The 20,464-nt window shown below is 39.5% G+C and overlaps 1 long non-coding RNA gene across 4 annotated transcripts in view; it reads left to right on the forward strand.

Moving 5' to 3' along the window:
- LOC106033857 (uncharacterized) overlaps positions 1-20,464 on the forward strand; it is a 59,605-nt gene that overhangs the window by 947 nt on the left and 38,194 nt on the right. For 2 of the 4 annotated variants that reach the window (XR_010831716.1, XR_010831715.1), the window contains exons 2-5: positions 346-430; positions 2,990-3,061; positions 3,772-3,881; positions 11,469-11,529. This is a non-coding gene — a long non-coding RNA (uncharacterized lncRNA). Of the gene's footprint in view, positions 1-345; positions 431-2,989; positions 3,062-3,771; positions 3,882-11,468; positions 11,530-15,006; positions 15,874-17,169; positions 18,759-20,464 lie in introns of those variants that run through there. The other 2 variants (XR_007157739.2, XR_007157740.2) reach the window with 2 other exon arrangements.

The raw sequence follows: 20,464 nt of genomic DNA on the forward strand, positions 1-20,464 counted from the left end.
TGTGAAATATTCTTAATTCTTATACCTTTTGGACAAACACTTCATATGAGTTTATCTGAAAGCACTGCAGGGAGTTCATTAATTTCTGTTTCCTTTGACCAAGTAGAATATTTTGGCAACTCTTAAGATAACCATTTGATGAAGACACTACAGAATATTTATTATTTTAAAACTACTTTTGATCAATGCTGTCTTGTCTCTGAAAATATATTTAAAATTCAGGTTTGTAGTATGCATCCAAAAGTAGAAAACAGCCCTTCATCGTCTCTAGTATAGAGCCTTTACTTCCTGTATGCGAGCTGTGGCTTGGTCCATTAAACTGTAACAGCTTCTTCGTTTTATCAGGTCAATGAACCATGAATTAAAGAGTCTCCTAAATAGGTCCTGACAAGACTGCTACTTCTGTGAAAGAGCCATTACCATCCTTCAGGTTAGTGACTTACTAACAACGAATCCACAAGGAAGTGGCCTGACTTGGCTGCAAGTGCAAGGCTTGTTGAAGAACATAAAAATACAAATGACCGTTACTGAATAATGATAAGGTGAGAAATGGAGTGAAATAAAGATTTAGGTGGGCTCTTCTTATGCTGCTTTTGTCTCTCCCAACTCCCCCTCCATGCTTAAAATACCCATCTATGCAAAATCTTAATCTTCAATATATATTTTTGTGAGCTTGTTCTTTAAAGAAAAGGCCTTTAGGGAGCTATAATATATATCAGTTAATTGTGTTTTGTTGTTTTGTTTTGTTTTTATTTTAAAAACAATGAAGTATCTCTCTTTAAAAATGTGATATCTGCAGAATAATTCATCGAAAAGAATTACTTCTGTATGAAGTCTAATATTTTATGTGTTGAGGCATAAATACTATAGCTAATATATCTTCCTCTGTGCTTCAGTGTAAATATTGAGGTTCCTTTTTTCAGAGGACCAGTGCACATACTTCTGTTAAATTATGCTTTATTATGCTGAAATAAGGAACAGGTTAATACTTAAATGTGTGCGTACATATGTATATATATATATATACATACAGTAAATATATGTATATTTACATGACACTGTGTATTGATTATTTGTGTGTAGCTGTAAAGTTTTATGTTAAATTATGATGTCTTTGAAGTTAGTGGGAACTCTGTCGTCTTTGTGTACGGAATTTTATTTTGTCTGAAAAGGAAAGACTGTGAGCGATATCTTCAGAGACTCACTTGGCTTGTTTGTTAGTCTGGGACAAAGGAGCCTGCAAGTTAATATAACTTATGAGCTGTCTTTAAATCAAATATTTATATATCAAATACTAAAAAGAAATGAAATGACAGAGCAAATTGTTTTCTTCAGTTTGTAAAGCCTTTTTGATTTCTGTTAACTCTTAAGATTAAAGGCTAAGCTGTTGAGGTTGGAGATGCTCACTAATCACAGGGAAATAATTTCAAAGGTCTGTAGGATGAAGGCTTCTGGTATTTAAGGGTATCATCCTTTGTAAAGACAAGGATCAGCAGAGGAATGTGCAACTGCAGGGATGCTGCTGCAGGTATGACAAGGAGGGTTAGGTTACAGCAGCCACAGTCCACACGTAGCTGAAGGAAAAAGCCTTTTGAGAGCTGGATCGGTCTATGCCAGAAAGTTGTTAAAGGGATGCAGGAAAGGAGTATGTCAGCTCTCAGGGAACAGAGACAGACACAGAAAGAAAAGTGCTGGTATGAAATAATTTCCAGTGAAGAAATGGAGGGCTTTGTAGGTTAACCAGCCAGATAGTCCATACTGCTTGTCGGCTGCAGTGAGCAGTGAACACTAGAGGAACCCAGGTTTTTGGTTTATCAATACAATATAACATTGATTCACTTTGCCAACAGTATAGAAGCTGCATACTTAACCCTTGCATATTTGATTCCAGAAAATTGTACGGGAAAATTTTTTATTTTTTATTTTTTTTCTTTCAATACTTATAAAAGTGTAGGTGTTGATCAAGTCAATGTTGTATAAGTTTGAAGTTGCATTGTAATGCAGAGCCTGAAAATCAAGAATTTAGTTGCTGGCATTACACGGCAGATTAATAACAGTGCTGCACTTCCAGCTAGTGAGTGATGTCCTGGATTATTTTTCTGTAATGCAAATAAAATATTATGGTTTCCTTTAATAGTGGGATTTTGGGGCAGAACCACCTCATTCAGTGGTGCTGTCTGCAGCATGCAGATCTGCACAAGTGGTGAAGAGCCGGTGCAGCAGGGCTTGGAAGTAAGGCTGTCAGCTTAATACATTGTGTGAAAATTGGGGCCGAAGGTCAGCAATCTCCTGGTACACAAATCTCCCTCTGAGAATCTCATTTCATTCAGACTATCAGTTAGATTAGAAATACCCTAATTATCCCACTGAAATTAAATTACTTTATGTAAGGGTGATATAATGAACAACCATAAAGAAGCTATACAACCAATCATCCTATTAGTCACAGCAAGACTAGACTATACACTAAATGGCTCTGGTTTGATTATTGCGGGCTGGTCTGTGCCACATAAACTGGGGGAAGGGAAGGTCCTAAGGGAAGATTAGTTCTGATTTCTTTTTCTGTTTTACTGCAAGGAAAAAAACCAAAACAAAACCCACCAAAACAGTTTAACTCACAGTGCTTGTCTTCTGAGTGAAAAAGGTGTAAGCTTGACTGCCGTAGGAGGTGTAACGTAGTAGGCTTCATGAATTACAAAGGGGTGATCAGGTTCCTTCTGAGGGCACGGTGAGTTATGTCGGTGCAGAGAGCAGTAAGAGAGTTGTGTTGCAGCTGGACTTCAGCTAGCAAGCTTTATCACAGGGTCCTTCACTTCTAGGTACACCTGTGGTCATCTCTGCTGGGGTAAGATGGGGGGTTAGCAGAATTTGAATGTGGAAGTGTAGAGTGCTTCAATGGGTGGAGGAGGTCAACTGTTATGAGTAAGCTGAAACGCCTATCTTGGATTTTTATTTAGCTCAGGACTGATAGCCCATCCTATTTTAACAGGTGTTGTAACGTCTTCACAGGCAGTGGGAGCAATGACCAGGCCATATTTCTGTCACAAGAACCAGTGGAGTGGTGAGTTGTCATTTTCACCTAAAGTGGAAATTTCCATAGAGAGATCAAAAGATGCGGAGAGCACAAACCAGCTGCTTGCCTCCACTGGCTGACTTTCTTGGTTGGAATTTAAGAAGTATTTACTGAGCAACAATTTAGGAGAACAGAGGTGCTTGTATGAGGATAGGCAACTGTTTTGAAAGGGCAGAAGATCTGCAGAGACCTGCGTAAGCCAGATTGGCTTATTTTAATCGTTATACTTCAGAGGCTCCATTTAATATGAAAGGATGGATTATTAATTTATCACTTAAAATCCTAAAGATCTTAATGAAATGGATACTGTGAGCTGCTAATGTGCTACAACTAGCTGGATATATAACAAGGGGTATTTATAGCTAGAATTAATTCAGGTGTAAATGTCAAATGACTATTTTAAAACATGGACATGAACAAAACCTCGGTATAGAGAGAAGTATCCTAGGAAACAGAAGAAAAGCAGGGATATCTCACTGCTTCGATCCTGCAGTCTGTCTTTATTTGGCTAATTTTATAATGTGCTACTGGGCAGTGCTGCTTTGCTGAAGTTTGCTCCTGCAGAGATACAGACTGGGTGTTGAAATCACTGCGTGGTTTTCTAAATCGGTCTTCAGATTGTTTCATGTGATCTTTATTGCCTGGAATATGATGTACTGTAAAGGAAGATGCTAACTTCAAGTTTTTTCTTCTTTCAGTCATCTTATGTCATTTGTCGATAGTACAACATATCACGTGGCAGTGCTGACCAGTGTAATGTTTCACTGAGTCATGTATCTTCTTTTCTGCAGCTCACTCTGTAAAATAGGTAAATAAAATTTAACATACGCTATGTGTTGTTCAGGGTTTACCTTTTAATAGTCATGCAATGGAATGGTGTTTTGGAAAAGCAGCAAATCATCCGAATACTGTAAATATCACGTGGAAATGTTTCTTTAAAAGGAAAGAAGATTCTAGAATTTTGAAGTTAAACGTTGTATTACTAGATATCCTATTTGAGTGTTTTCAGAACAAAAGCATGAAATATATTTCTATTGATCAGAATTGAAAAGTGTAATATGCATCACCAGACAATATAGCTCATCTCTAGTACTAGCATTTCAACTCAGTTTCTATTATATAGTTACAGAATACCTACGAAAATAATTTTTCTTTTTTGAGACAACACTTAGGAAAAAAGAGTAAAGTATTTTGCTTATTGTGCCATTTTGGGAGGAATAACATTTTCAATGAAAACAGTAAAATGAAAAGATTAAATAAATCAACTTAGGGTTGGTGCCAAGGGACAGTGATGCAGAATTCAGCTTGTGTAGCATCTTTGAAGGAATTTTAAGCCTGCTATAGCTGGACACAGATGATTTGCATTCAAATCTGAGGATAGTTAGAAACAATGGCACTTCACAAAAAGTGATGAAACTGTTACATCAGGATTTTCAATTTAAGAAAATTGACTTAGCTGAAACTAATGTGCAGGATTTCAGTCTTGGTGTCTGGAGAAAGGGGAGTTTTCCCCAATTGCTTTAAGAAGAAATTCATGGTTTTTTCATAATTTTTTTACCTGAACGCTTATTGAAAATCTTTTTTTTTTTCTATATTGACTTCTGCATATTCTTTAATTTTTACATAACTAGGAGGGAGGAAATGAGAAATTAAAATTGAGCCAGATAGTGAATGGCAATACCCTTAAAAGATACTTTTTTTTTTTTTTGGGGCAGGGGGGTGGAAAGCACTGATTACAGAGAATGTAAATTGCCGTGTGGGATCTCGAAACTTTTATTGGGCACCCACTGAATATCGACATACTACTGTGTGAGAGTGATCAGAGGCCTTTTAAGATCTCAAGCTTTTTAACAAAACGCCTGTCCTTATTTGTGTGAAATTTTGTGCAACAGTCTATTTAATGTAGATGCCCTGTCTGAGCCTCTGGAGAAGGGTGGGGTGTGGGGAGAGCTGTGCCTGGAACAGCGTGTGCAGTACACCTGTGCACGATTTATCACAGTGTGGCAAAGCCAGATCAAGGCAACAGAGTACAATAATTAAATGGATGACTGATAAGCAGCAGCTGGGTAGATGAGATTTTTTAGAAAAACAGAAGTATTTAATGGTGCAGCTTAAAATCTTTCATTAGTGCATATGTTTATGTAATAAGCTATTGGGGTGGGGGGTGGGAGGTAGAGGAGTTCTGTTCTGTAAGAGCTTCTAGGAGATGCATCTCTCCAGCAGGTAATTAGTATTGATCTCTTTAGTACTCTTCACAGGAAAAAGTGTGTGTAGGATTTGATCTGGCTCGAATTAAAAATTGTTAGCATCAGTTATGTCAGAAACTATATATCACAAATGGAGAACTCGGAGCTGGATTGTTAAATCTGGACTGGATGTGCCTCTGGAGTGGGACCATCTACTTTTGCAGATTGGTACAGCTCAGGGATGTACATCTTTATGCAGGGCTGGGGCTTTTAGCTGCTACCTCAACAGAAAGTCAGAGACGGAATAGGTTCTGCCCAGTTGCTTCGTTTAGTGTATTCCCAGTAATACAAAGAATATCCAGTAAGGAATGCAGTAAGGCAAACAGACTGGGATGTTGCAATGGTCCCAGTTTACATTGTAAAACTTAAGCTATACCAAAACTGCACTTAAAATATCTGGGATAGATGTGAGAAAAGTTCTGCCTTCCGAGCTGACGCATTGGTTATCACATTTAAGCACAGATCTGAAGTTTTGATTTGTCTAATGGTGGTGTTTAGGATGGCTTGTGTTTATACCTTCAGACTTTGTATAGGTTTAAATCATATGAGCTCTCCTACAAGATCATTATTGAAAAGAATAGGTTGTATTTAAACAAAATTATATCAAGTTGTAATTGTTCCTGTGCGTCTGTGACAATGTGTCTTGCTTGTAGTGTAGTGGGAACACAAGTTCCTTTATGCTTCAGCATCCAAGCAGAGATTTCTATTTAATTTGTGTGCTAGAGGCTTTTCATTGCAGAGCAAAACAATTACACGTTTCTCTGTCTGCTTTTCTAGACTTGGGCTTTTTATGTAGTTTGTTGCTTTGTATTCTGGCTGTGGTTTATTTCAGAACAGTATTTAAATCTTGTCTTTCTGATTTTTTTGGAGAGAAAGTGTTTAACTTTTTTGGGGGGGGTATTTTGGTGTTTTTTTTTTTTTGAGTCACGTTTGCTGCATGATTTCTGATCACAGAGGCTTTTTAGTAGCAGGGTCACATACTTACTGTCACAGAGTTCTGTGTGTGCGACACGTACCACAGTTAGCCCAGGTATGGTGCAAGTTTGTGGGGCTAAAGAGTGATGATTCTGGGGCTAGGCTTACATTTCAGGAGTGGTAGAAGAAAAGGAGATTATCCAAATCTGAAAAATCTGAAGACCAAGATTTACAGGATGTGAGCAAAAGAATTTGCACAAATATTATGATTTATAGTTATGAGAAGTCCACCCCAAATGTTTTAATGTGGAGAGACAATAGTGTGTAAATATCAGATATATTATTTGTATAAGATATTAGTATCTAGAAGAAAATTTGACAGAGCTTAATATTCAAACAAACGTGTCAATTTTGGCCCAATCACAAGTTACCTGCCATTCACTAGAAGCTGCTCTGCACACTTGCAGTATTTTTTTTTGTCATGTCATTTCCATGCAACTTGAAATATATTAAATAACTCATGTTAGCTCCTCTATGCCAGGTGGTAAACCTGGGATATTTAAAATCCCAGTAAGGAAGTAAGGAAACGGTATCCTCTTTAATTTCTTTAAACATTCTTAGAAGTAGGACAAGGTGTTTACACCTTGGTAAGAATTATTCCTTTTCTCTTCTCAAAACTCCCTGTGATTTATACTGAACTTCCCATCTTTCTCACTAACCAGTATCTACTGCTGGGATCAACTTGTGACAGCACCAGATTGGGGGAAGGGATGCTTTGTTGGAATAATATGAGAACTTCTAAAAACAAACAAAACCCTGAAGACAAGCAAGCGGAGAGAGTATTTATGCAGTGGGTAGTAAAACTAAAAGCAATTGCTACAAAATGCTGTAGAGATGCAATATCTGCAGGTTCAAAGAGGGAGTAGACAACTTCAGCAACTGTTTATAGACCTGTTGTCCATGAAGGGTTTAAGCAGGGATATTCACTAAAAATATGCCTAAGATGACAGTTTTGGATGCTGGGAGATGGTAAAGAAAACAAACCACAGAAAGTGATTAAGGCTGCCTACTCTTATGAAACATCGTCTCTTTTTCTTTCTGTGAGAAGCAGGATGATGCCCAGGATTTTTCTGAGCCAGCAGCATATTTTGTGTGTTCAGAAGAGAAAAAGCTGTGTAATGTGAACTGTTTATATGAGCCCTGTCCCTGCTGTATGACTACTGGCACTGTTTGAGTAAGTGCTTCTTTCCTCTGTCCTCGTGTTCTTCAGAGGCAGGAGAGTTGCTGAAGTAGCTTCCTCAGTTTATGCATGTGTATTTGAACTTTCCCTTCTAATGAGAGCAAAAGAGCCTCCTGAGGACGTGGAAACTGATCTCCTTGTTTTATCTGGGCTTTCTGGAGTAAACCTAAAAGGAAGAGCATGCCTCAGCTCTGCAAAAAAGAGGAGGAGTGGGAACTACATGAAGTTTATTATGCCCCATCAAGTCTGCCAAGTTTAATCTGCCATTACAGAGAGAGAGCTGGCTGTGAAATGGTTAGGATTGACTGACAACATTTAACTCACCGCTGAGAATGACTTTGTCTTTGTAATACAATTCATGTCTTTCCATCATGTCCGTGTGTGTAGAGTTTTCAAATGAATTTAATTATGAGCAATGAACAGTAGCTTTATGGACGTGCTTTTTCTCTGTAATACTCTCACTGACTTCTTTTCATCTGGACTTGTCACCAGTGTTAGCAACTGCCCCAGGTTTGCACCCAGCTGCAATTTGTTAAACTGGGGATGGGGAGATGGAGGGGCAGGCAGCGAGACCAAAATGTGCTTTTTTGGTAAAAACTCCATTTGCTGATCTTTGTGAAGGTATTGTTCTGTGCATATGCTACAGGTGTGCATGAGACACCTTCCTATGACATGAGAAATCAAGATTGTTGAAGTTTCCTGCTAAAGCAACAATTGATGTTTGTTCTGGGTGAGACAAACTTCTAAATATCCACAGGAGGTGGATAACAAGTTCAAGTGTGATAAGAGTTTGCCTTTGCCAACAGCTTTTAGATTGTGGTGTTTTCTCCCATCAGTGGGAAGAAAACTAGAAGACAATTGCAAATTACGTAGAAAGTTAGGTGATAAGTATATAGAAATTATTGCTATTACTATATTACTGCACTGTCACGTGTTGTTATGTTCTTTGTGTGCTCAAAAGAAAGTGATGACTCCTCTTCCCTCCAGTCTCTGCATGTTGGCATTTGCTTGCCTTTGATTTCATTCCTGATGCTAATTTTATACTGAAGCTGAGGTGACCTTTATGGGTACTGCTCTTCCAGGTGTTGTCTAACTTTTGCCTACATGATAATCGCTATCTTTGTTCCTAATGAAGGAAAGCACAAAGGATTAACTTCCGTTACCTTTTCTACCAAGTTTTCCTTTGAAAATTCTGCTCGTCTAAAAGGAAACAATTTGTTGGACACTTCTGTAACAAGTAGAATCAACTTCAAAAACAACCTTGAATTGGCTAGTAAAAGCGGAAGAAGGCGGCAGCTGGGCTGTGGACTTGAAGTCCAAGGCAGTGGACTGAGTTTTTTTTTTTTTGTTTACACCACCACTGAATAATTTCACACTGCAAAATAATTTTTATCATTTTTACGCTGTTTGTCTGCAGTTGTAGTTATGCATATAAGAATTTTTAGCACATCTTGCAAAAGTGACAGAGCTTTACCTGATGGGACTTTGCTAGTCTGCCCAGCCAGGTGAGTAAGGCACAATTATTGTCATAACTCATGAATGTAAGAGCATCTGAATCAGAATTCTTGCTGTTGGGAAAGGTCTTCATAAAAATGCAAGGCAAAAATAATAATTAAAAATTGGAGAAGAAATACATCTGACAGCACGTGGGAGTATGACATACAGGGATGAGTTGTCACTGTGGTATGGCTCACATGGCCATCTTTAAGTCCAGCAGTGTGCACCCTTTCTTATGCAATGTGCTGGCGACATTTGTAATCTTAACTGGGGGAGGAAATGTAGGAGCAGTATTAATAACCAGACACTTGGGCCTCCTGCCTTTGATCTCAACTGTTTGAATGAAATGCTTGAGTTAAATACATTTGTTGCATTGCCAGTGTTGTCCCTGTTAAAAGACCCGAGGCGTTTGCTTTTTTTTGTGAACAGAACGGCTCATTTTAGCTGCTGAAAGATGTTGCAGGTCAAAGGAAGAGCTGCTGAGATTGCCAGCCCAATTACAAATGTGGGCATCTGCAGAGAGCTCATGAGGCCTCTGTCCGTAGGTCAAAGTGCCAAACTGCTCTCTGCGGCCCACTCCCTCATGGATTTGTTTTGGCACGCATTTAGTTCCTTTTAAGTGGAGAGCTGCTGAAAGTCCGTGTTGGATGGTTACAGGAGGCATCATAAGGGTTTGAGTCTAATTGGTGTTTGTGTCTTTGTATTAAAAGCCAAGACATGACAGTGTTTTTTCTACACAGCTCCAAAATGTAGTATGCAATACTCAATGATAGTAGATGAGTCCTAAAAAAAAAAAGGGGGGGGGGGAGGGGATTTTGTTTCAAGTCTTGTCCATTCATCAATCCTTGTCCATCCTTCTGTTCCCTTCCCAAACCAGCCCCGTCCCCTCCCTGCCCACCTGGCACCAGATGTGCTGTCAGGCACTACTGTGTGTCCCAAGTCCTCCGAGTGGCAGAATGCAAAATCTCAGGTGACATTCACCTGGAAGCGCTTAGCCCTCAACAGCTGCAGCCCCTTGATTACCTTACCCGCCTCGGCGGCTCCGTGCCGCTACCATATCAATTGCTTGTCAATTCGGCTTAGCTGTGACTTTGACTGACTGGAATGAGGGAAGTGGGAGTGGGGTGTAGGCGAATGGTTAAAATTAATTGCTACATAAGAAAAAATTGAAAGATAATTATTCCTGCTTTCCTGTCAGAGCTTGAGGGTAGATGACCTCATTAACTTGCAGCTTGTACACAATTCAATTACTAGGAGATGGAAAATACATTTTTAATTACCTCGGTGGCTTGTGCTCCATTCATCTCCATTTGCATGGCTTTTTTACTGTTGTGTTCTGAAGAACTAGCATGGTCTAACTAAGGCTACCATAAGAGCTTGCTTCTTGCTACAATTATTCTTGTTTGAGGTAGGATATTAAATGTGGGGGATTAACCCTTTGGTGCTGAGTGAACTGGGAGGTCCTGTGGTAGCACTGACTTAGTTAGCTTGGCATGTCGGAAAATCTGAAACTGATGCTGTCAAATAATTAAGCGGGGTAACTTTGTTCCTTTGTGCTTTTTGTTGCCACATATTTTAAGAAAGCATTAAATTGGTGCGTAATAAGCAGATCACCTAGTTAGACAAATATCATATCGATGTATGTCGTGGGAAAGGATTCTTTTGTAATTTCCAGGAGCCTATTATGGCGTTTACCGAATTAATGATGACTTAATTGTTTTAAATACATAGCTAGACAATGATTTTAATGCATGAGTTTTTAAAACTGTCAGTGGTGTGTTGAAGTGTACAATACACGTGGAAAGAATATTTGTTCATCACTAGTCATTTAATTTAAAGCTACTGTGGTGCTGAGAAGCTCAGAGTTAAGGGCTGAGGAACCCTGTGCTGCAGCTCAGGACGGAGTGGTCGTTAGGGCAGCATGCAGCAACCACCCCAAAAGGACAGGTCCAGGGCCTGATCCCACATGTTTCAACTCCTGCCTTTCGCAGCATGGCAGACTGTAATCCCCGCTCTGACAGCGCATACCATGTTGATGGTACATGAGCCACAGAGGCTGGCTGGCTGTTGGGTCACTGGGTAGTGCCGAGACAAGCCGTGATGCTTAGCAATGGGAACTGAGTATGGTTTGTATGACCTGCATGTGGTCACCAGTGCAAAAAAAAACACCTGGGGGCCATAAGGCAGGTGTTCTTGAACTATTCATATAAACTTTGTCGTGAAGGTATTAGTCCTATTTAATTCCTCTGTAAAGAGTAAGATAAGGCACTTACGGGTTTCCTGGCAGTAAGCCTTAAAATGATATTCTAAGAACTTGCACTGAGAGCAAAGCTCTTAGTCCTGGAGATCCAAGGGACAGTGAAATACCATTCCTTCTTGTTATACAGTAATACTTAGGATGTTTATTCTGCTCAATTGCAATTTGAAAAAAAAAATAGGACTGGACTAACACATACGTTCTCAGTCTAGCAAACTTATTTGGTATTTTTGTTCACAGGTATCCTGCTGAAGGAACCTGCTCTAAAGAGTTCCTTCACTGTGCAGTCTTTCAGGACCAAGTAAGCATTTGAGTCATTTTATTAAAATGAAAGGTAGAATGTAAATATGTTTAATGATCTATGTTGAGATTTTTTTTTTATGTTTGATGCTTGCTGCATTTCATAACACAAGAAAACATCTAAATGACCAGCTTCAATAAGATTTGCTTTTCAGCATTGAATGAAGACATACAAAACGCAGTATTAAGGACTCAGTTGCTTGCAGACCTGGAGGGAAATTAGGTTTGGATTTTGCTTATGCCTTATGAAACGTATCTGCAATTTATCATGTCCGCTTTTTATTTTATAATCTTTAATGATTTAGGGTTAGGTTTGTAGACCTGATGCTGGTAAAATCTTCAGTGCAGACAAAATTCATGGCATTTGCGTGAGCCGCTATGCCCGTTACTAGGTGGATTGTTTACTTCATGTAGCAATATTTCTATCCTTCTTTCAGAAATGAGCAATAATGTAGTCTTGAACTCTCCATTTGTTAAATCAGTCAAGTCAGAAAATGTAACACAATGTATAGAAACATTTTAGAAATATAACCTGTATGTGAATGTGACCTGAATATCACAGTTGGAGGAAATCAACACCAACTTAATTCACTTGGAATATACTGCCACCTTCTCCTCTGCCTACTTCTATTATTTTATCACATCAGCATCTGTTGGTCAAAAAAAAAAAAGGTTATCTGAAATATTTATAGTATTTCTGTGGTTGGCTGACCTGTCAAGTCTTGGAGACGTATGTGACCACAGCAGAATTTTTTATAGTGCTCTAACAGTGCTCCCATTAAGGGAAAATGAATATAAATGGTAAGATAATAATTGGAAACTGACTTAAACATGACATTTAGGCCAACATCAGTGATTCTGTAGTGTTAATATATTTTCAGATGACACGTAGGCAAAACCCTTTAGTATCTAATGAGAGAGGCTGGTTCAACATGAATTTCTTAGTGAACTTCTTTTTTTGTTAAGCAATGGTTGCCCTTGCCATTGAGCAGCAGGGATAAACTGTCTTTCTGAACTTTATTTCTGTCCTCTACCACCTACAAACAATGACAGCTTCAGTGTTTGCAAAAGAGGGACCTCTAGGTCTGGATTTTTCTTGTTACTGTTTGAGAGGGAGTTTCTCCTGACAATGAAGTTTTTGTTCAAGTGAGTTTGTGTTGGATGAGTGCAATTGCAGATTTCTGCTCAGGTATGCATGTGTAGACATCCCAGTTCACCAGTGCTTTGTTCTGTGTGCTGGTGGTACAGTGTTGTTCTGTGTTACACAGTGCAGCATTGGGCTGAAAATGGTGGTGAGAAAAGATTCTATTTTTAGTTTACAGTATGGGCATGAGAAGAAGCAGAACCTAACCAACAAGCCCCGTGTATATGAAGTTGACTTCTTTTGGCTGAATTCAGTAATACGAATGTAGCAGTGGGTGGGTACTTCTGGAAGCCTCGCATCTACAGCTGAAAAGGATGTTCTGACAATACTTCCTTCCCCCACCTCCAAATACACAGGGTGTATTGGGAGGCTGAAGATGCAAGCATGGATTCCTAGCTAAATGCAGAACGTGCCAGGAGTCCCAGCATGGTCCTGGAAATCTGGCTTGGAAGGCTGTGGGATCTGCAAAAGGTGCTGACCCCTGCTATTGAAAACTCAGGCAAAGAAATACAATGGATTTCCCATTTTAGTAAGGGAAAAAAAAAAAAGATAAAGTTTAGACTGAAATAATACTCCAGGACTGTTGCAAAACATTCTGTAGAAGGCATCATGGAAGAGATTTTAAGTTCAGTGTTCTGTTTCTCTGACCACACAGTAGCATCGGCTTGTAGAAAGCAAACAATAACTTGCTGTCTTGCAAAAATCCATGTTGATTTAGGTTTTTGGCCCATTTCCTAGATAGAATTACACATGCTGATTGTTAGGTGCTTTCTTTTAATTCTCTTCTGCCTCCTAGTTGGAGAACTATTGGAGGTCTTTTCCATTTTTCCCCTCCCTTTTTAATTGTAACCAAAAATATAGCATTACTCACAAATATAGTATTCAATTCTGATATCAAATACACAATACTATCCAATTACAGTGTTTCATTGTAGTAAGTAGATTGTAGTATCACAAAATGCACAATTTAAGGTTCTCAAAAGCTTCAGTAAGTCAAAGTTGATATAAATTATGTTTTGCTCAAACTGCAAAGCCCAGTTATTTCTTACAACCACCAAAAATGATTCATTAGAAGGATTTAAAAAAAAAAAATGTAAAGGGAAAGACTCATTGTAAAATGTTTCACACATAATCTAACTAATTAACATAATAAATTGCTGGGCAGCCTATTGGAATATCATATAATTAAATAAATTCCATACAGGCCACATAAGTTAATGTTTTCTTTTTGGAAAATTGTATGTCTTGGCAAATAAAATATTCAGAGGATTAACTATAAAGGGGGGAAAAAAAAAGGCTTTGTGTAATTATTCTCTCTTGTAATTTGAATTAGACATAATTACATTTCCTAAATATGAAAGGAAAATAAGTGTGATCTATAGAGAACAGACAACACCACTGAGACAAGTCTGTCTTTGTTTCCTGACCCATTAAGTGACAATTATGATACTTGTGTTAAACATCTTAGAAGTGGCATGAACTTGCCATAACTCTTCACTTTTTCTGCTTGAAAAGAACATAATAGGAAAAGCTTTTGCTCTTCTGTTTTTAAATGGAGTTCAGACTATCACTTGTGCTATACAAAAAGTTCACAGAAAAATGTCAGTACATCAAGTACTATTTTCATCATGTACGTGAAATAAAGGAGTGCTCTTTTTGCAACTCCAAAGCAGCATAGCCAGCTGGAATAGGCTATTGTAAACCTCTATAGGATGTAAACATGCTCCACTGGCAAGTGCCTGTGCTGTTTCAGTGGAAAACATGCACGTAGTTTGTAGCTGTCAAGTGTCTTTATGCACTTCAAGTTGAATTTGCATTACTGTTGCAAGTTGTGAAGGTACTTCTTAGTTTCTCTATTTTTTTTTTTAAGCTAAATAATTGCCAGACGTGTAAGCTGAAATAATTTATCTATTTTTATCATCTAGCAAAAGATGTTTTGTAACTTTTTGTATACTTGCAGAGTTACATTCCCAAGTTCACATACATTCCATATATTGGTGTATATGTAATTTGGAGTACTTTGGAGTACTCCTAATCATACTAGGAGCTTGATGATACATGCACAGAATTTACAAAATTCACTTACTGGTTGTGTTGCTCATTCTGTGTTAGAGACCAGATAATTTATGCTTTTGAAAAATATACCTACTCACTTATTCTTAGATAGAAACCATACATTTTGGAATTTGCCTGTAAATCAACTACGTATAGTTTGTTTTGTTTTGATAAGCAAATTATGGAGGTAAAATATAATTATGTGGCTTAACTAGATAGTTGCTGAGGTAATTTTATTATTTATCATTTGTGTTTTGTTTTGCCTTTTTTTTTTGATAGGAAGTAGTCTTATGTTAGGATGGATGTCTTTTGCTGAAATTCTTCAGTGAGGCATGGTGGTTCATATACTCCCTCAGCTTGCTCTGCCAGTGATACTGAAGACTTCATGAGTGATACATCTCAGTACACATCTGTTGCTTGATTTATGATGAAAACTGAAGTTTTTGCTTCTGTGATAGGGAATTTGTTGTTTGCTATAAATGTGGATGTTGTTTTCTAGCAGGATAGTTTGAAGCATTTTTTCCTTTTTTAACTTAGTTTTGGTTCAGTGGTACTCTTTAATACAGAAGATAAACAAGAAGGGCCTGTGTATAGAGACTTATGCGTCTTGCACTGTTGCATTCTTATTTCTTTGGTATTTTGGGTCATGGATTCTGAGAGGCCAGTGGAAAATTATCCTGCTGTTTGTCTATTTCCTGTTACTTAAAGAATTTTGCTTATATATAGTCCTATTTTTGCTAATTTCTTTCCATGAAAAATGTATCTCCATCTATAAAATGTTATGGGATCTTCTGATTTGCAGCAAAGCTTAAAAAAATAATATAATAGTGTTATTTTTTTCTTGCTTTCCTGGAGACCCTCTTTGTTGTACTGCTGCTTTTCATTTACAGTGCTTTTAGGGTGGGAGGATGTCATCCACATTTGGATTCCCTGAGCACGAGCCATGGAAACTGATTTTCAGACTTAGAATCCAGTGTTAGGCAATGATAGCAGTTTACTCTAATGGATGTTGTGGCCCTGGTTTTCTTGAGATTTGAATGCTGTTGTGTTTCTGAAATAGTCCACTGGAATTTCCTCTTTTTCCAAAGTTGCACCGTTTTGTGAGACTAGAGACTTCTACCATCTATACAATGTCTGGGCCCACCTTTTTCAAGTATTTAAAAATAATACATGAATCAGTCTGGAGGCAGCATTTAGTTTCCTTCCATGTTGACACCTCTTCCTGCACATTTGCTGAGCCTTACCTGGCATTCAGCCCTTCCCTGGGTGCTGTCACCTGGCTGGTTCTCCTCCAGTTTTGACAGCATCTTCACCCTTCCCATTCTCAACACCCATCCTGACACATTTACAGACAACTTGGATGATTTCATTAGTAGATCCTTAGAAGACATTTCTATCAAATGACTTTTCAGTGCTGCCTAAATGATAACCACGTGTGTTTAGGCGGTTTTGACAATTCCTACATGTAGGACAGGAGGCTTTCACTCATCTTTACAGACACTGTACTTGTCTTGTCTCCCACTGCACTGGGAGAAGAGCTGATGTGAGTGTAACTACTCTGCTTGATACTGATGAAAAGAAGACTCCGCCACAGCCAGACTTTGAGCTCCTCTGTCTCTCTGCTGTTTTGCCCTGCTCAGTTGACAGAACACATCCAGATCTCTCTCATAGACTCAGATCCAGTGAAATGGGCTGTGATGCACAATTTCCAAGTCCATCCATAACACCTGTCTTTTAAGCTGATTTTAAGTATGATCATCCTTTGGCTTTTGCTGCTGCTCTTAAATATATGACTTTATTCTAACAGTAAAATTGATTTTAATAGCTGCAATATCTGCTTCTCTTAGAAAACCGTCATCCTTGTCTGGTCCTAATGTTGAGAGCAAAATCACTGAAAACAACCAGCTCTTTTCTTAGCTGTCTCTGTTTATGGGATATTCTTCTGAATTTGAATAGGTTCTCTGGCATGCTGTGCCTTCAGTATCTGAAACAGCAATATTCTTTTTGTGCTGAATCCAGCTAAATGCAATGTTTTGCTTCTCTGTAGCCTGCTAATGCTTCTTGTCTCTTTTATGTATTGCTCGTTAAACAGATTAAGTAATGAGAAGTCTTCTGAGAGTTAGTTAACCTCCTTGTTTCTTTACCTGTCTGTTCCACAGATCGTTCTTCTTGCTCTGTAACATCACAATCCTGACTTATCTTGCTTTCCCACATTTCAGAATCATTTTTAATCCCACCCCCACTTTAAATATATTTGCACTTCTTTGGAGTTATTTTTTAAGTTTCCAAACTTTTCCCATTATGAGCTATTTGACTTGTCTTTGCAATAAAGAAATCACTTCCCTTCCTTAAAATATTATTATGATTTACTATAACATGATACCATGTTCTACAATATTCTTCAACTATAATCGTTGCTGAATTGTGCTTATTTTTTTGCAGTTCCGCAGTGTTTGAGTGACGGCGGACTCCAAGATACTACCATGTTTACATGCTTCATCATAGTTATTGGGCAAACCATCTGGTGATAAATATTATTTCCCTAACCTGCTTTGTCATGAGATATTCAACCATTTTCCCCTATCCCCTTCTGCTCCCCCCAACCCCAGTTTTTCACCTTAATGCTGTTTTCTGATCTAGACTCCAGATGCCTTTCCAATTCTTTGGTCTTTAAAATTTTCATTGTAGAAAACATCAAATGTCAGATATAGAATGGAGATCATGTGCAAGTCATCTATTGTTTTCCTTGTGTCTTGTTCCAAAAATGGACATTTAAATCTAAATTAATAACTGCTGTTACCATTAATAATTAAGTTAGGTGTTTAATTGAGATCAATATAAAGATGCCTAGGCACTTGGAACTGCACACCCAGATGCTAAACTGTGGAAGCAGAACTGTGAGCCTAGACTTTGTATATGGATTTAGAGATTCCTGGATCATTAAGTCCTGAATTTAAGTTGTCTTTGTGGATTATGTAACAGGACAGCATTTTAATATGTTATTTTTGTGTGCGTTTTGTGGAGAACGGTGCTCTTGCCTTTTGCTGAATTCCAGACTCACTACAAGCTATGGTCCAAGCCCTGCTCTCTTTGCTATGGTTAGGTGCTGTTGGTCCACAACATCTTGGTGCTGTGTGAGGTATGGCTTCTGACTTCTCAGCATCAGCAGGCACTCTACTGCAACGCTTCATTTAAATAACAGAGGTGGGAAGGGTTTGCCAGAAGTCATCTAGTCCAACCTCTTGCTGAAGGCTGAGCTAACTCAAAAGTTGCATCTGGTTGCACAAGGATTTGTGCAATTCAGTTTTGAAAAACTAGCAAGGATGGAGACTGTACAGTCTCTCTGTGGACCTGTTTCATCCTGGCTGTCTCATGAAAGATCACCAGTTCCTGCTCCAGACTCTCCCCATGACTGTGGATGTTGTTGGTATCGATGGGTGCTCTGCAGATCTGAGACTTGCTCTGTGGGACCTTGCGTTTGCTATCTCAAGTATAGCAGATGCATGGAGTAGCTAGATTTCTAACCATCTGCATGCGTGGTCACCTGCATTTATGACAAAAATTCCATGTTTCTCTCATTTTATCATCAAAAAACAATTAAACCTAGAAAGCCAGGGAAACACTTGCGAGTTATGAGGCCTTTATTGATTCTGTGATTAGTTTGATCATTTAGAATCATAGAATTGTTAAGGTTGGAAAAGATCTTCAAGATCATCTGGTTCAGCCATCACCCTACTACCAATGTCACCTACTAAACCGTGTCCCTAAGCACCACATCCAACCTTTCACTGAACAGCCCCAGGGACAGTGATGCCACCACTTCCCTGGGCAACCCCTTCCAATCCCTGACTACTCTTTCTGAGAAGAAATGTCTCCTAATTTCTAACCTAAAGCTTCCCTGGCACAACTTGAGGCCATTCCCTCTTGTCCTATTGCTAGTTATCTGTGAGAAGAGGCTGACCCCCACCTCCCTACACTTTCCTTTCAGGTAGTTGTAGAGAGCAATAGGGTCTCCCCTGAACCTTCTCTTTGCCAGACTAAACAACCCCACTTCCCTTAGCCATTCCTCAGATGACTTGTGTTCCAGGCCCTTCACCAGCTTCGTAGACCTTCTCTGGACACACTCCAGGGCCGCCTTGTACTGAGGGGCCCAAAGCTGAAAACAGTACTTGAGGTTTGGCCTCACCAGAGCAGAGTAAGGGGGGGACGATCACCTCCCTGGCCTGCTGGCTATACTATTCCTGATAAAAGTCAGGCTGCCGTTGGCCTTCTTGGCCACGAGGGAGAAAGTTGGGTTTCTTTCTTTTTCTTTTTTTTTTTTTTTTTTTTTACTCAAAATGGTTGAACTGAACCCTATATGACTGTGTTTGTTTGCTTTTTACCCACTGAACAAGACACATGAACAAGGCCTGACACTAGTTTAATGATACAAGAAATCAGACGCTTGGTATTCTCCCTTCCTGCTCTGTGGTTGACTTTGAGGCATTGGTGGCTCTCTCTGACTGGCCTCCCCACGTAGCCAAGTGCCTGATAGCCTTCCCAAGGCCTCTGTCCTGGAAGTGCCGATTTGCCCTGTGAGATGGGCACTCCACCTCCATGGTGTTCCACACGGACGCAAGGGCCCCATTCAAGAACCACCAAGGTCACTGCGGATTTTGGATTGTGTTTCAGTACTCCTCAAGCCAAGCCCTGGGGGCTGGGATTTCTGCTTGGCCTGCCAGTTGTAAATTTTTTTAAAGTATCACCTCTTTTATTCACATTTCCTTCATCAGTTTGGCACCCTTCCTAATCCTCTCATTTCTGAGAAGTAATCGACATGCACAGTTTTTTGAGGCAGAGGAAGAAGCTTTGAGCTGCGTGTTCTCTTACTAAAACAAATGACATAATGGAAAAATAGCACAGCAACATGAAAGGCGGCAGAGGGAGGAGGAGGGGAAGGCTCTGGAGGGCTGCTGGGGACAACGGCGGTGCCTGGGCCCGGTGCCTGCCTGCAGCCTGCTCAAGGGCCCGGTGCCTGCCCCACGGCAGGGGGACACTTGCTCCCCTCTGATTTTTCTCCATCGCCAGGCCCTTGGCTCGGGCTGTCGCCCATCTTCTCTATATTTCAAAGCTTTGTGGTAAATAATCAATTCAAAGCAGCACCGAGTCTCTCTTTCTGTAATTCTGAAAACCCATTAAATTATATTGTTGGGGGAAAACAATAGTTGTGCTAATCATGCTCTGTGCATGTGCATCTTAATTTCCCCGGAGACCTGAATATGAATTTTTACTAACATGTTAATTTTGTGTGTTAATCAGTAGCTGTAGGCCGAATGAATGGATTGACGATGTAAAACTGTTTGATATTGAAACAACTCCTTTTGACCCCCTCAAATTGGCTTCATTCCCCTAAAGACGGTTAAAGTTAATTAAGCACTCAATAGGTTTATGGTGTTTAAATTAAAATATATTGCTCCTCATTGTGGAGGCATCAAGCGAGGACGGCGCCCGCCCCGCCCCGTCCCCTCTCCCCCGCCCTTGGCCGCCGCCAGGGGGCGCCGTGGCGCTGCGCTGGGCGCGGCCCAGCGGGCCGGGGCCGGGGCCGGGGCGGCTTCCCGTGCCCTGCTTCCGCCTCGTGGCGGAGCCATTTTGGAGTCGCAGTGGCAAGGCCGTGGGACGTGTGTTTGATGAGAAACAGCCGAAACTAGGCATTAAATAAATAAAAAAAAATAACGCGTAACTCGTCCTTTCGAAAAGG

The sequence above is a fragment of the Anser cygnoides genome, chromosome 5 (assembly GCF_040182565.1).
Source record: "Anser cygnoides isolate HZ-2024a breed goose chromosome 5, Taihu_goose_T2T_genome, whole genome shotgun sequence".
Taxonomy (NCBI): domain Eukaryota; kingdom Metazoa; phylum Chordata; class Aves; order Anseriformes; family Anatidae; genus Anser; species Anser cygnoides.